The sequence below is a fragment of the Canis lupus genome, chromosome 2, assembly GCF_048164855.1.
Source record: "Canis lupus baileyi chromosome 2, mCanLup2.hap1, whole genome shotgun sequence".
Classification (NCBI taxonomy): domain Eukaryota; kingdom Metazoa; phylum Chordata; class Mammalia; order Carnivora; family Canidae; genus Canis; species Canis lupus.
Window position 1 is genome coordinate 61,627,697 of NC_132839.1, and position 15,745 is coordinate 61,643,441.

The following is a 15,745-nucleotide window of genomic DNA, read 5'->3' on the forward strand; positions in this document are numbered from 1 at the left end:
CAGAACAAACATCCGCCGCCTGAGCGCGTGGGGCTGGGCCAGGTTCTCCAGGAGGGGCAGATCCCGGGGGGCACAGCGTCTTCCTCCTTCCAGGGCCCCTCCCCACACCCAAGAGGATTAGCGGATCCAGAACACAGGTCACCGAAGATGTAAGCTCTGGAAAGGGTCAGATGCCAGGAAAAACAGCGGGGCACCTGTTGAGGCTTGAGTGGTGCCTGGGGACACTGGAGCTGGGGGCCTGCCTGCCGACACCTGCCCCAGCCCTGAGTCAATGTGGACATACCTGACCCCCGCTGCCCTGCTCTTAGTCCACATTCTTCAGGTTTTTTGTCCATCTCTGTACTCTCTCCCTCTGCTTCACCTGCTTCTTCCAGCCTTTGCCTTGTGCAAGCTGCTCCATCCACCTGAACGCTGCCCAGGCTCCCTTGTGCCTGCCTTGCTCCCTCCAATCATCTGCATCACAACCCCGGAATCAGGACATCACACACATGGCCAAAGAGACCTCATGGCCATGGTCAAGTGAAGGCTCCTGACACAGAAGGTTATCCTGGATGATCTGGGCAGCCCCTGGGGTCACAGGGTCCTGACCAGAAGGAGGCAGGAGGGTCAGAGTGGAAGATGTAGGGACAGAAGCAGAGGCTGGGGGGATGTGAAGAAGGGGCTGTGCCACAGGAAGGTTCTAGAAGCTGGAGGGAACAGCTGTCCCCTGGAGCCTCCAGGAGAAACCACACCTGCCCACACTTTGACGTTAGTGCATTGACACTGGCTCTGGTGTCCTCACACAGTGGTCACACACCTCAGGCACCCCTGCCCTCTAGCTTCTCAGCTCCAGAGGAGACTCGGTCAGGGGTGGCCAGCTAGCTGTAGGGTGCCCCAGCCCACCTCCCTCAATCCTCCCAGACCCACAACCCAGCCCCTCCCAACCCTGGCCAGGTCAATGTAATAAGGACGAGATGGGCACACTTGTACCCACAGCACAGGTGAGCATGCACATGGCATGGATATGTGTGCACTCATGTCATACACAAGTGTGTACATGGAACAGACATACATGTACACATGGTACACATGAATGTGCACTGCACAAATGTGAGTGTGTACACAAAAGCATCCGTGAAACTGTTCCACTCTCGATTGCACCAATTTTTGGCGTGATGCAAGCTTGTGGACATTTCACTCAGCACATTAGGGTTACACCTACTTTTCCTGGATTCAATTTCTTCCTCTTTTATAAATTTGTTTTTCCTTTTGGTTAAAATGTTTTCTCCAGTAAATGTTTTCACAAAGAAGTACAGGGGTGGGTGGTGAGTGAAGAGCTGACATGCTTGAAACGTTTTCCTTTTTCCTAAATCATTTTTATCATGAAGTGTGACACACATACAGAAAAGTGCCCAGACCTAACACTTGAATGTACAGTTGGCCCTTGGACATCACAGGCATTAGAGGCACTGACCCCCTACACAGCCAAAATCCACATTTAACTTTTGACTCCCTGAAACATAACTACTAATAGTCCACTGTTGACCAGAAGCCTTACCAATAACAAAAAATACTGATTATCATGTATTTTGTATATTGCATGTGTCATGTACTGGATAATAAAATAAGCTAGAGAAAAAAAATGTTACTGAGAAAATCAAAAGGAAGAGAAAGCACGTTTACAGTATCTATGGAAGAAAATCCGCGTCTAAGCGGACCCTTGTAGTTCAAATCCGTGTAGTTCAAGGGTCATCTGTATTCTCAGAAAGCAAACACATCACCACCTGCCAAGTCGAGAGCCAGAGCGCTGACGACCCCCGCGCTGCCTCGCCCCCCCAGAGGCTCCCGAGAACCCCCTGGTGGTCAGCACCCCTCCCGCTCCTCCGTGGCTCTACCACCTGTGCGCGCATCGCTCCGCACAAGCTGGGCTTTGCCTGCTTCTCTAACTGCTGTAAATGGACTCTCATAGCCGCGCTCACCTGGGTCCGGCTTCTGGGCTGACAGTATGCTTGTGAGTCACCCATGCTGCTGCGCGCAGCAGTAGTGAGTTGATTTTCACCCCGCGTAGCCTCCCACCCGTGTCCATCCGGTCTCCCGTTACAGACACTCGGGGGGCTCTGGTGTGGGGCTGTGGCCGCCGTGCGGGCGTGCACATCTCTGAGCGCATCTCCAGTGACTTGTGTGAGCGTTTCCGTTGGGTGTGTTCCTGCGAGTGAAGCTCCCGGGTCACTGGGTGTCTGCATATTCCGTTTTGGTAGAAACACAAGCTTTCCTAAGTGGTTTTACTAATTTGTCGCAAGGTGTGTGGCCAGCCTTGAATTGGAGGCGTTCTGTGGGCACAGAGCAGTGGCTCTTGATTTCAGTTCGCAAATCCATGACCCCTCGGAGGTCGGGCGACTTTTCAAACACTCATCGGCTGTCTGGGCATCCTTCCTTGTGTGTAGCTTTCAAGTCTGGCCAGTTAATCTCCTGATCCGCCTTCTCCTCGTCGCTGGGTAGTTCTCTTGCATACCACAGAAATGAGCTCTCTTCTGTTTTCTATGCACTGGAAATACCTTCTTCCTCTCTGTGGCTTACATTTCACTCTCCAAATGGTGTCCCTTGATGAACAGAAAGGTTGGTTTTAATAGCCCAATTTACCAATCTTCTCCTTTATAGCTCATGTCTTCATGTCTGACCTAGAAAGTGTCTTCCCGCCCCGTAGGTCCCTATCTTCCTGTTAGGCTCCTGACACTTGATACGTTTTACACTAGATGACTTCTGTATGTGGAGCACAGGAGAGGTCAGGTTTCATTTGCTGCATGTGGACAGATGGAGAGCTGACTGTCCCATAAGCCATTTATTGGAAAGATACATCCTCTTCCTCCTTTGCCATAAACCAATCTCCCATATGCATGTAAGTCTGTCTCTGGACCCCTTTTGCCCTATTGCTCTTTCTGTGCCCTTGCCCCAACACCACCCTATCCTAGTTATTTCAGCTTTATGACATAGTTTGTTATCCAGTGCAGTAAAGCCACCCTCCTATACTTGTCCTTCAAAAGTGCTTAAGTATCCTTGATTCTTTGCCTTTCTGCATATGTTTTAGAATAAATTCACCAAGTTCCACCCCTTGTGAATTTGGTTAGAAAGGCGATGAATCTATAGGTCAGCTCTGAGGGAGGTGACATTTATGATATTCAGGCTTCGAATACATGAACTTGGGTGTTCGCTCACTTATTTGCATTTTCATTAATTTCTCCAAGTAATGTATAGTTTTCTGTGTAAAGAGTTCACATTTGATATTTTAAATGGTATCCTTTGATTTTTGTTTTAATTTCTGAACCTTTGCTGATATATCAACCTGTTTTTTAAGATTTCTTCTTATTGTTCATCATGTTTTATACTGGCCTGTAGACAACAATCTTGCCAAAATCACTTGTTAATTCTCACAATTGATTACTTTAGATTTTCTATATATTCAGTCACATCACATATAAATAATGAGTTTTATTTCTTTCCTTTCAATCCTAATACCTTTTACTTCTTCTTGCTCTACTGCACTGGCTAAACCTCTTATTCAATGTCATGCAGAAATAATGAGAATGGGCATCTTAATCTCGTTCCTGATCTCAAAGGGAAATCTTTCAACATTTCACCCTCAGAATAATGTTTGCTGTAGTTTTGTTGTAGTTACCCTTTGTCAGCTTAAGAAAGTTCCCTTTTATTCCTAGTTTGCTAAGGGATTTTTTTAAATTTTTATTTATTTATTTATGATAGTCACACAGAGAGAGAGAGAGAGGCAGAGACACAGGCAGAGGGAGAAGCAGGCTCCATGCACCGGGAGCCCGACGTGGGACTCGATCCCGGGTCTCCAGGATCGCGCCCTGGGCCAAAGGCAGGCACCAAACCACTGCGCCACCCAGGGATCCCGCTAAGGGATTTTATTATGCATGAATACTGATGTTAACAAAGTCTTTTCTGCTTCTACTAACATGATTAAATGATTCCTCCCCTATTCTGTTAATATAGGGAAATGCATTGATTTTGAAATATTTTACCAATTTTGAATTACCGGACAAAATCTAATTTTATTATGATGTCTTACCCTTTTTTATATTCTTGCTAATATTTTGCTTGAGACTTTTGTGTTCATAAGTGCACCAGGTTTGCAATCTCCCTTTTTCCAAGGGTTCACATAGGATTTTGCTCCTAAAACAGCCTCATAATAATATGACTTGGGCAATTTCTACTCCTTTTCTCCTCTCTGGGAAAACTGGTGTAAGATTGGCATTTCTCTCCTAAATGGTGATAGAATTTAAGAATAGGCATCTATTCTTGGAGTTTTGTTTGTGGGAAGGCTTAAAAAATGGGTTCAATTTCTTTAATAGCTACAAGACTAGTTTGATTTTCTATTTCTTCATGTATCAGCTTAGATAAGTTGTATTTCCCTGGGAATGTGTTCATTTCATCCAAATTTTCAGAATATTAGCCTAAAATATTCATAATTTCCTCTTTTTATTTATTTTTTAAGTTTTATTTATTTATTTATTTTAGTAATCTCCCAAACATGGGGCTCAAACTCACAACCCTGAGATCAAGAATTGCACACTTCACCAACTGATCCAGCCAGGCGCTCCTCCTCTTTTTATTTTTTGAATGTCTTCAGTTTCTACACTTATGTCCCCACTTTTAAAAAGATTTTATTTATTTATTTGAGAGAGAGAGAGAGAGAAGGAGCAATGGAGAAGGCAGAGGGAGAGAGAGAGAGAGAGAGAGAGAGAGAGAGAGAGAGAGAGAGAGCCAGACTCCCTGCTGAGCAGGAAGCCTAATGCAGGACTTGATCCCAGGACCATGATGAGATCATGACCTGAGCCAAAGACAGATGCTTAACCCATTGTGCCACCCAGGTGCCCCCTCACTCCATTTTTACTCTTGACATCACTATTTGTGTCTTCTTTCTTTCTTACTTACTTAGTCTTGCCAGGAGGTTATAAATTTTATTACTCAAAAAACAAACAAACAAACAAACCACCATTTGGTTTTGTTGATCCTTTCCGTTGTGTGCTTGTTTTGTTTCCTATTTCATTCATTTCTGCTCTTACCCTTATTATTTCTTCCACTTTCCTTGTTGGGTTTAATCGAACTTCCTCCTTTTTTTCTTCCTCCTGAAAAAGGTATAACTTCCTTGTGACACAGCTTTTGCGGGATCACCCAAGTTGTTTTTCCTGGAACTCCTTTTAAGTGATACTGCACACTGTGGAGTGCAGACTCTGGAACCAGACAACCTGCATCTGAATTTTCACTTTACAACTTTCTAGCTGGGCTGCCATGGCCAGGTGACTTCTCATTCCTCAGTTTTCTCATTGTAAAAGGGAGATAATCATAATTCCCACCTGGGGATTAAATAATTAAAACACTTTACACAGTGCCTGGCACTCAAAATAAATTATTAGTTGTTACCTCTCTTATTACCCCTGTTCTCCATTTCTAAACTCAGGAAGATTTCCTTGACTTTTCCCTTCAATTTATTCTCTGTAACTTTTCCATAAATTCTTTCTTGTTCTCAGATTGCCTCTTTTATTTTTCTATAGTAACCAATTCTTGTTCTATGGATGCCAAATCTCTCCAGGATAGTAATTCCTATATTTTTAAGTCAACCTGTCTGAAAACAGAATGAGCTCCATTTTCTTTGAAGTCAGCTCTGCTTCTCCACCTCATTCCTTCCTCTGGCTGCTGCTGCTTCTCCTCTAATATTAGCTGGTCCTTGTTTGTCTGCCAGAACAAGTGACTTAGGGACTTGGTTAATTAGTGGAAGTGCATGGTAGCTGTGCAGGTTTCTCTGCTGAGAGAGAAGTGGGCCATGATCTGTGGGTCCTAGATGCTGTATCTCCTGGCAGGCATCACTGAGGGTATGCAGAATGGGCCATCTGGGATCCTCATTTCACTGACAAACTAAAGAGGTCTTCCTCTGGAATGCCACCCTGCCCTTGGAGACCCGATCTTGCATTTGCAGAGGAGCTGGACAGTTTCCTCTGACACCAGGTCAGCTCACCAGCAAGCAAGCCTCCATCCCTTCACTTCCTTTCCCTCTTCTCTGCAAACCCAGGTGGCTCTCCTGGCACCCTGGGTCTCCTTTGGCCAGTTCTCTCAGCTGTGACCCCTCTGCTCCCAGGAGAGATTTGTCTCCCAGAAACTTGTTAAAATCTTCCACCTGTTTGTGGTCACTGCTCAGGCCCAAACAGCTTTTTAAACTGCTTCACTCTGTACCTCCCTACTGTCATTTCACTGGGACTAAGAGACAGGAAGGGAGCAGAGGCACACCTGGGTCCAACACCTTGGATAAAAATGTCTTTAGTTGTATTTCTAGATTTATTTTTTTTATAAATTTTTATTTATTTATGATAGTCACACGCAGAGAGAGAGAGAGAGAGGCAGAGACACAGGCAGAGGGAGGAGCAGGCTCCATGCACCGGGAGCCCGACGTGGGATTCGATCCCGGGTCTCCAGGATCGCGCCCTGGGCCAAAGGCAGGCACCAAACCGCTGTGCCACCCAGAGATCCCAATTTCTAGATTTCTTTACTGAGGTTCCCCCCCTCCTTTACTGAGGGAAGCTCACCTATGGTTGCAAATCTTGGTTCTGTCAAGTGTGGTAAACTCTCTGAGCCTCAGCAGATGGATGCTGTAATGCGTGTCCCAGAGTTGTCACGACATCCACTTGACCGTTCCCTCCAGCCTGAGTGTGTCCTGGTGGAATTAGGAAAAGCCTTCTGATCCTCTAGATGTTTTACCACTGCTTCCCAGCAAATACAGCCATAGGTAGACAAGTTTACTCTGACCTTGTATTTGAGGGACACTATCTAGAGGTGGGTTAACCAGAGGGTGATGAAACACATTGAGAGGTCCCAGGGTCCAGCTCACAGAGCACACTGTGACCCACTGTAGACCACCAGTCCCACTTCTGGCTCTGAAAACAAAACTTTACAAATGGACTAAGCTCTTCCCCCCCTCTCCTCCTTCAGTTGACCTCTTGGCCTTCATGTAGCCTTGGGGACAGCATTCCTTCAGGCGGCAAAGGGATGCCTGAATCTCAGTGGCAGAGCTTAAGCATGGCAGCTTCCCCACCGCTGACCAGCATAGTTGCACATTTGGAGAATGGCCCACACACAGCTTCTTCCCCACCTGCAAGGGCTGAGCTCCATGAAAACCTCCTGACAAAATAGGAGCTTAGCAAACTAGAGGCCTTTCCAGTCAAGGGGGACAAACAGGCCCTTTGTGTATTTTGCATTCACTGAAATGAAGCAGTAAAGACCACCTTCTAGATAAATAGAATGTCCATGACCTAAATCACAATGTCACTGAGAAACAGAGTCTTTACAAACCCAGTCCTTTATGTCTGCCTTACTCCCAGCTCACCTGCTCTGCGGCTGGTAACACAGAGCCCAGGGCTTCCTCTGCGCTTGCTCCTCTGTGACCCTCTGATACAGCCCTCCTCAGCCCTGCTTCAGGCCCACCTGGGTCCCTGAGGCAATGCACGACTCCAGTGCTTGGGGCTCTGTGGGCAAATTCATCCCACAGTGGGGCATCCCTCACTGGGCCTGTGCCCTCCTGCCACCGAGGTAACTGTCAGGTTCTCTCAGCTTACCTGGAAGACCCTGCAGCCCCAGAACCCAGCTCACCTGCAGCTTCTCAGCCTCCTCAAGCTCTCCCACAGCTTCCCTGCAAGCCTTCTCTACCTCCACCCTGCCATCAGCTGTACCTCTGAGTTCTGTCTCCTTTTTCTGCTTGTTCTTAATAGCAATGACAAACTTGTCAGATACCAGAATTGAAATTATTGTCCTTGAGGAATAGGAGTGCAGAAATAAATACATATGGTGGAATGGTGACAAGAAGAGCTGGCAGGAGGTGAGGGTTGGGGGGACACCCAAATGCAAGCATTTACACATGCAGGGCTGAGGCTGGGTCCCCAGAGGTAAGGACGTGGGGGTGAGTGCTCTACTTGAGAGGTGACCCTAGAAGCCCTGTATTGAGTGGAGAGTTCAGATAGGGAAAGAGAGGAAGCCAAAGGATGGTGAGCCGGTCACTGACATGACACCTTTGGGAGACAATGTGAACCATGCAGCACTGTCCACCTGAGGGGACTGGGAGCTGGGTGACTATCGTCCAGCCCCCACTGTCACTGGCTAAGGGCAGCTCTGGGGGCTTGTGCTGGGTGAGCACAGAGGGCAGCGCTTGAGCAGAGCAGCAGGCAACACCTGCAGTGAGACACTATCCACGCACTCCGGGATGATCATGAGGAGGCCATGCGAATGGGTACCCAGAGAACTGGCGGGATAGGGACGCATCCCCAGGACAGGCAGATGCATGAGATGCTGTAGGAGGTTAGAATTTGGCACCCCTTAAAACATGTTTTAAAATCTTTTTGCTTTTTTAAAAAGATTTTATTTATTTATTCATGAGAGGCACAGAGAGAGAGGCAGAGACACAGGCAGAGGGAGAAGCAGGCTCCATGCAGGGAGCCTGATGTGGGTCTCAATCCCAGGACCCCGAGATCACACCCTGAGCTGAAGGCAGATGCTCAATCACTGAGCAACCCAGGTATCCCATAAAATCTTTTTGATTTGTTGATATTTTTAATATGAAAAAATTAATAATGAAATTAATTCAAGTGCACAGTACAGAATAGAAAATATAACTAAACTGTGAACGTTTCTCCCAGCCCTGATACACTGTAGCATCATTCTCCTTTGAATACATGAAACTCTCCCCATGCACCATAGGCACCCACTGTCCTGATTTCTAGCAGCACACTGGTCATCACTTTGCCACTGGTCATCACTTTGCTGCTGTGACAGATGTGTGGGCTCAGTATTGGTGCCACTCCTCCGTGGTAAGTGGTCTTTTCTCTCTAGAGGCTTTATGATCCTCTCCTTGTCTTTGGTACTTGGGAGGAGGAAGCACTGGTGGGAGCTATAAATGGTGGGCAGAGTGTGGAACGCTTGCTGGCTGGCCCTCTGTGGAGGGGTATGTAGAACCTCACCTCCAGGCTCTGCAGACACCACGACAGCACGCCGCTTCCACACACAGTTGGAAGAAAAACTCTAGCAAATGCAATTATCTTGCTGTTGTTTCATTTCCACTGGTGCTTGAACATCTCTTGTGTCTGGTGCCCCCAGCAGCTTTTGGCTCATCCACCCTCTGTCCAGGTCTGTGCATCCCTTCACATAGACACCCGTACCTACTGCATAGATATGGGTGTGCATGTGTGTGAATCTGTGTGCACAGAATTGCCTGCAATGGGTCTCCACATGCTCAGGGCATGCAACTCGAGAGTGCACATGCTCACAGGGCAGGTGCTCATGGGGCAGGAGCTCACAGGGCAGGACCTCTGTGGCATTCTGACACCTGCTACCACATAGATGAACCTGGAGGACATTATGCTCAGGGAAATGAATCAGTCACAGAAGGACAAATGTTGTGTCATTCTACTTATAGGAGGGCCCCAGCAGAGTCAAATGATGAAAGATCTAAATGTGAGACAAGATTCCATCAAAATCCTAGAGGAGAACACAGGCAACACCCTTTTTGAACTTGGCCACAGTAACTTCTTGCAAGATACATCCACGAAGGCAAAAGAAACAAAAGCAAAAATGAACTATTGGGACTTTATCAAGATAAGAAGCTTTTGCACAGCAAAGGATACAGTCAACAAAACTCAAAGACAACCTACAGAATGGGAGAAGATATTTGCAAATGACGTATCAGATAAAGGGCTAGTTTCCAAGATCTATAAAGAACTTCTTAAACTCAACACCAAAGAGACAAACAATCCAATCATGAAATGGGTGAAAGACATGAACAGAAATCTCACAGAGGAAGACATAGACATGGCCAACATGCACATGAGAAAATGCTCTGCATCACTTGCCATCAGGGAAATACAAATCAAAACCACAATGAGATACCACCTCACACCAGTGAGAATGGGGAACATTAACAAGGCAGGAAACCACAAATGTTGGAGAGGATGCGGAGAAAAGGGAACCCTCCTGCACTGTTGGTGGGAATGTGAACTGGTGCAGCCACTCTGGAAAACTGTGTGGAGGTTCCTCAAAGAGTTAAAAATAGACCTGCCCTACGACCCAGCAATTGCACTGTTGGGGATTTACCCCAAAGATACAGATGCAATGAAACGCTGGGACACCTGCACCCCGATGTTTATAGCAGCAATGTCCACAATAGCCAAACTGTGGAAGGAGCCTCGGTGTCCATCGAAAGATGAATGGATAAAGAAGATGTGGTCTATGTATACAATGGAATATTCCTCAGCCATTAGAAACGACAAATACCCCCCCATTTGTTTCAATGTGGATGGAACTGGAGGGTATTATGCTGAGTGAAGTAAGTCAATTGGAGAAGGACAAACAGTGTATGTTCTCATTCATTTGGGGAATATAAATAATAGTGAAAGGGAATATAAAGGAAGGGAGAAGACATGTGTGGGAAATATCAGAAAGGGAGACAGAACATGAGACTCCTAACTCTGGGAAACGAACTAGGGGTGGTGGAAGGGGAGGAGGGCAGGGGGTGGGGATTAATGGGTGACGGGCACTGAGCGGGGCACTTGACGGGATGAGCACTGGGTGTTATTCTGTATGTTGGTAAATTGAACACCAATAAAAAATTAATTTATTTTTTTAAAAAAAGAGTCAAATCCACAGAGGTAGAAAGTAGATGGGGGCACCAGGGATTGGCATGGGGAGGAATGGGGAGTTAGAGCTTCATGGGGACAGAGTTCCAGCTGGGGAAGATGGAAAGGGCTCTGAGGATGGAGGATGGGGTGGCTGCACAACACTGTGAATGACCCAGACACTTAAAAATATAGTTTAGATGGGCAATTTTATGTTATGTGTATTTTACCACAATAAGATATTTTAATGGTTAGAATGTTAAACTTTATGTATATATTTTATCCCAATTTTTAAAAATGAAAAAAGAATCTCCTCTTCACCCTGGCACATTAGTATTTTATGTAGATAAAATAAGACAGTCCGATTTCCCTGGCGCGTGTGGAATTGGAGCCTGGTTTTTCACATCAATGAACACAATCATCCATGGAGACTGACCATGCACCAGCTGTACGCCAGGCGTGAGATTCCTCCCCTTAGTTTGATGCACACACCAGCCCCTGATGGGAGCATTGCCATCAGCCCCAAACACACGCAAGAGACCAAGGCTTCACATCAAATGTCTAAAAAGTGGTAGCATATAAATTAAATCCAGGTCCCTCTGACCAACACCATCCTGCTCACTGGGCCTCAGTTTCTCAGCCAAGAAAAGCTTGGAAAAGAAAAGCTTCATTCGCTGCATTCTCAGACCTCCCATGAGTGAGAGCTGTCGGGGCTGAGTTCAAGAGATAGCAAGGAGGATCACAGAGTCCTTGTCCCCAGGGACTCCCAGTCCAGCAGGAATGGTGACTCAGTAGGATCCCTGCTGAGAAAGCACCCAACCTGGCTTGGCAGGCAAGGCATGCTTCCAAGGAGGTGACATTTGAGCTAGGCTTTAGAGATGAACAGGAGGAAGAAGTTCTGCAAGACAGAGAAACAATGTCTTGGAGAAATTAAATCCGAGATCTTTGTGGTTCAACAGACCTAAAATCAAATCCAAAGTCCTACCTACTAGCTGGTAAAGCGAATAACTTATCCTCTCCAAGCCTCAATTTTCTCATCTATGGAATGGGATAATTGTGCATGCATCATGGGTTGGTTATATAGATTAAGATGAGACACAGGGATGTATCTAGCCTAGCCCCTGTCCACGGTGAGCCTGCAGTAAGCAAGCTGGGGCTGATACGGTCTCTGTATCACTAAGATGGTCCAAGAGGTCCTCCCAGCTCCCACCCAATGGCTAACTTAGAGAAGTAATGATAACAGCAAAAGACTCTCTCAAGCACACTCACTTCGAGCAAGTAGGATTTGTACTCTCTCTCCCTGAGGTCTGCTGGCACCCTCGTCTGCCCCAGTAGAAAGTTGCCTTCTTACGAGATTAACGTGCTTCTGCATGCATTTTTATACTGTATTTGGGTAGGAAGCATTGACGTGTCGGGTCATCCAAGGGCTGGGCCGTAATCTGGCCTCCATCCGCTGGGAGTCAACACCTCTGCCAACAGTCCATGTCATCCACAAATAGAGCCTTTTTCTATTTTGGTGTCTCGGAGAGGGCCTGTTCATGGATGGGACCCAAGTTGGCCACTATCTTGACAATGTGTTTGCATTTAGAGCAGAATTGGATCTAAAAATAGGTTTTGGAAAGGTGGCTGCTGAGGCCAATACTCTGCACGGCCAACGGCAGGTTTGGGGCTCAGGATGGAGCCTCGGCTGAGAGTGTGGGGAGAGCATATACTACCCTGCCTTCTGGCCTCCATGGGCCTGCTGTCTGAGCATGCTTCCCTGTCTCTAAATGTTGCCTCTTCTGGGAAGCCATCCAGACCACCTGGTTGGGGGGTGCCTCTTTGCTCCTTCCCTACTGTCACCCTACCTGCCTGTCTATTCCAAGAGATTGAGCTCCTTGAGGACAGGGCCCATATGATTCCTCTATGCCTTCCCAGCACTGACCAAGATGCATAAGCTTTGAGTTTGAAATGACCTAAGTCCTCACCTTGTTTCTGCCATCCCAGCTCTGTGACCTCAAGCAAGTCACTCTCCCTCTCTGTGATGCAGATTTTGCACCTGAAAAGCAGAACAGCAATCCCTCCTCACAGGGGTGATTATGAGGCTCAAAATAACCAGGTGCCCCCTCTCTTGCTGCCGTTAGACTCCTGTACCTACAAAAGCAGATCTTTCACCTGGAGCTACCTGGGCATGGGACTCACACTGGGAGCAAGAAAGGTGTATACTTCTGAGAAGATTCATTAGGATTAAATGGGATAATTCAGGTCAAATAAAATTAAACCTCTGCCTGGCATTTAGCAAGTGTCCCCAAAATATCGGCAGCCATCACCATCATCACTACCATCATCACTACCATTAAAGATCATCATTACCATCATTATCACCTTCATCACCATTACCATCATCACCATCATCACCATGATCACCACCATGGTCACATCATCAACACCATCACCACCATCACCATCACCATCACCATCATTACCACCATGATCACCATCTTCAACACTGTTGCCACCATTACCACCACCACCACCATCATCTTTACTCTCATTAGTGTTTCTCAAGAAGAATCTATTTATCTAATGGTATAAGAGAAAAATGTTGAATTGCTGAAGATTTTGTTGGGAGTAGGGGAGGGAAAGTACATCCCAGCCTTATAGCAACAACCTGAAGATCCCCACAGTGAAACGAGGGGTGGGTTCCCCCTGGAGCCCCAGGCCTCACTGGAGGCCACATTCCCCTCGGACCCTACTCCACCTGCTCTGTGCATGCTACTCCTTTCCCCTCCCAGGTGTCCCCAAGGAGCATCAAGTCCCTTGCCCTGTTTTCCAGTCTCCTTCCATGGCACTGGGCCCAGCAGATACCCTGGCCATAACGGCCTCTCCCGACTCAAGTGTGTTGCAGTGTCTTGCCCATAGAGCATCCCAGAATAGTCAATGGCTTCCATATGTTTGTTCTTCAGTGTTAATAGAATATGTATCCAACCCCATGCTAGCACCTCATCAAATTTTTCCAGAAAAAGCTGAGCTTGGAGATTTTTAAGAACTTATTTTGGTGGCACAGGCCAGAGGTAGTGGTTCCCAGAGGGAGGCATATGCCGGGCATGGGCCCACCACAGATGGCCAGTTATTATGTTGTCAGTGCTGCTAGCTCAGTGGCACCAGCGTAAGACCTGGAACTGGCTGTGTGGCCTTGGGTGAGGGATATCCTCTGAGCCTGTTTCAAAATACCTATAAAATGGAGATATCTGTCCCTGACTCTCAGAGGCCCATGTGGCGTCCACTCTGGAAGGTGGGCACTTTACCCACCACACTCCGCAAGGTCCAGTGCTCTCAACCCTGCTCCCTGTGCCAGGGCCAGCACTGAGCTGTGTGCTCTGCCTCTCTGCAAGCAAGCCAAGTGGGTCTGTCCAGCCTCTTACCTGGCTTGTGGGCTGCACACACCCCTCCCCTTGGGGGTAGAGACTTCAGGTCTGGCCAGCCTCTCCTGAGCAACCACCCTCCACTCTCCATCATATTCACCCAAAGCAGGGGATGGCTAAGGTCGGTATATCTAGCACCCTGAAGCACCCCTTCAGAGAGGGTCGGGCTCCTTATTTAGAAGAGGTGGGACTGTAGCACCCTTTGCTCTTAGATGCACGTTCTGGGCAGGAAGAGCCCCATCTAGGTGCCCATTACCACAGTGACATTGTATCGACCACTCACCATGAGGAAGGCACCTGAGGGCCTGAGGTATAAGATGTCATCTCGAGACATTGTAAACGAGTTGTTTCCTACTTTTTACAGACAAGGAGACATGCTCAGAGAAGATAAGGGGGTGCCCTGGCCACATAGCACAAAGGTGGCAGGGCTGAATGTGGACCGGAATCTATTCGATTCTTAAGTCAAACCATGGGCTCCTTGCACACTGCTCACAAAGCTGCCACCCAATCCCACCATCGCCTGGTTTATAGGGACTGAGGGTCCTGCTTTGGAGTCTGGGTCTCTGAGCCACTGCCAGCTTCTGTGACAGGCTCAGGTTCAGGGCTAGGCAGACATAGGGCTGACAAATATTTGTGGAATGAATGGTTTGTGGCCTTAGAGGACCAGGTCAGAACTGGCACGGACCCTCCTCGCTCTGTTTCCTTCATCAGACCTCCCCGAGTGCTTGCTCTAGGCCCAGGGCAAGAGAGGCTCAGGGAAGAGGCAGGCCCCATCCCGGGGTCCCTGGCACATGCAGCTCACCAGATACCCTTCTGGGTAGGACTTGGGGTGCAGCCTCAGAGGTCCTGGTGACCATACTCACAAGTTGGCCGGCTCACCTACAGACCATCCCGTCTCTCCAGCCGAGGTCTGCCTCTGGCGATCTCAGGTCAAAGGACCAGCCTGGGAGTGTGCAAGCCACGTGCCAGAGAAGCAACACTCAGGAGCAACCCCAGCCAGAAGCGGACAGCTGTGTGGATAACCAGCTTCCTCGTGCCTCAGTGGGACCACTCCAGATGTGCCTCCTCCCTTCCCTGCTTCTCTGCCAGGGCTGGCTGGGGTTGTCCGGGCTCCCACACAAGGGTGAAAGAGCTTGGAGACCCAGGACAGGGTAGGTGAAGCGTGTGAGGACTGCAGGTGAGAGAGTGAGCGCTGTAGGAAATTGGGCCCTTTCCACAGCGGGCTCTGAGGATGGGACTTGACCGTGAAGAGCTGCCCCCATCATCTCTTTTAAAGGCCTTTTCCAAGAAAAGACTGCAGCTGGAGAAATCATCCACTCTCGGCCCATCCAGACGTAGAAAACGGGCTGCTTCCCAGGCGTCCCCCGCTGCCCATGTCAGCGGCGGAGGGGCCCATACCCCAGGCCAGGCCGAGTCAAATTTCACTGTGGGCCTATCTCCCGTCAGGCCCGCGGGCCGGGGCTGCCAGACGCCGGCCGGAGACGTGTGACAGCTGGCCCCAGTGACACTGCTGGGCCCCGTCCAGCCCGCTCCAAAAGCTCTGCTGCTAAACTCATCTGCATGGGCCCCTGTCTGCTGGTTCCTTCTCTCCGCGTCTCTTCCTTCAAAAAAATTAATAAGCTGACTGCCCTTTCCTCACGGTAAAGGGAACACGGTTCAGAGCAGAAAATCTGAAAAACACGATGAAAACGTTCC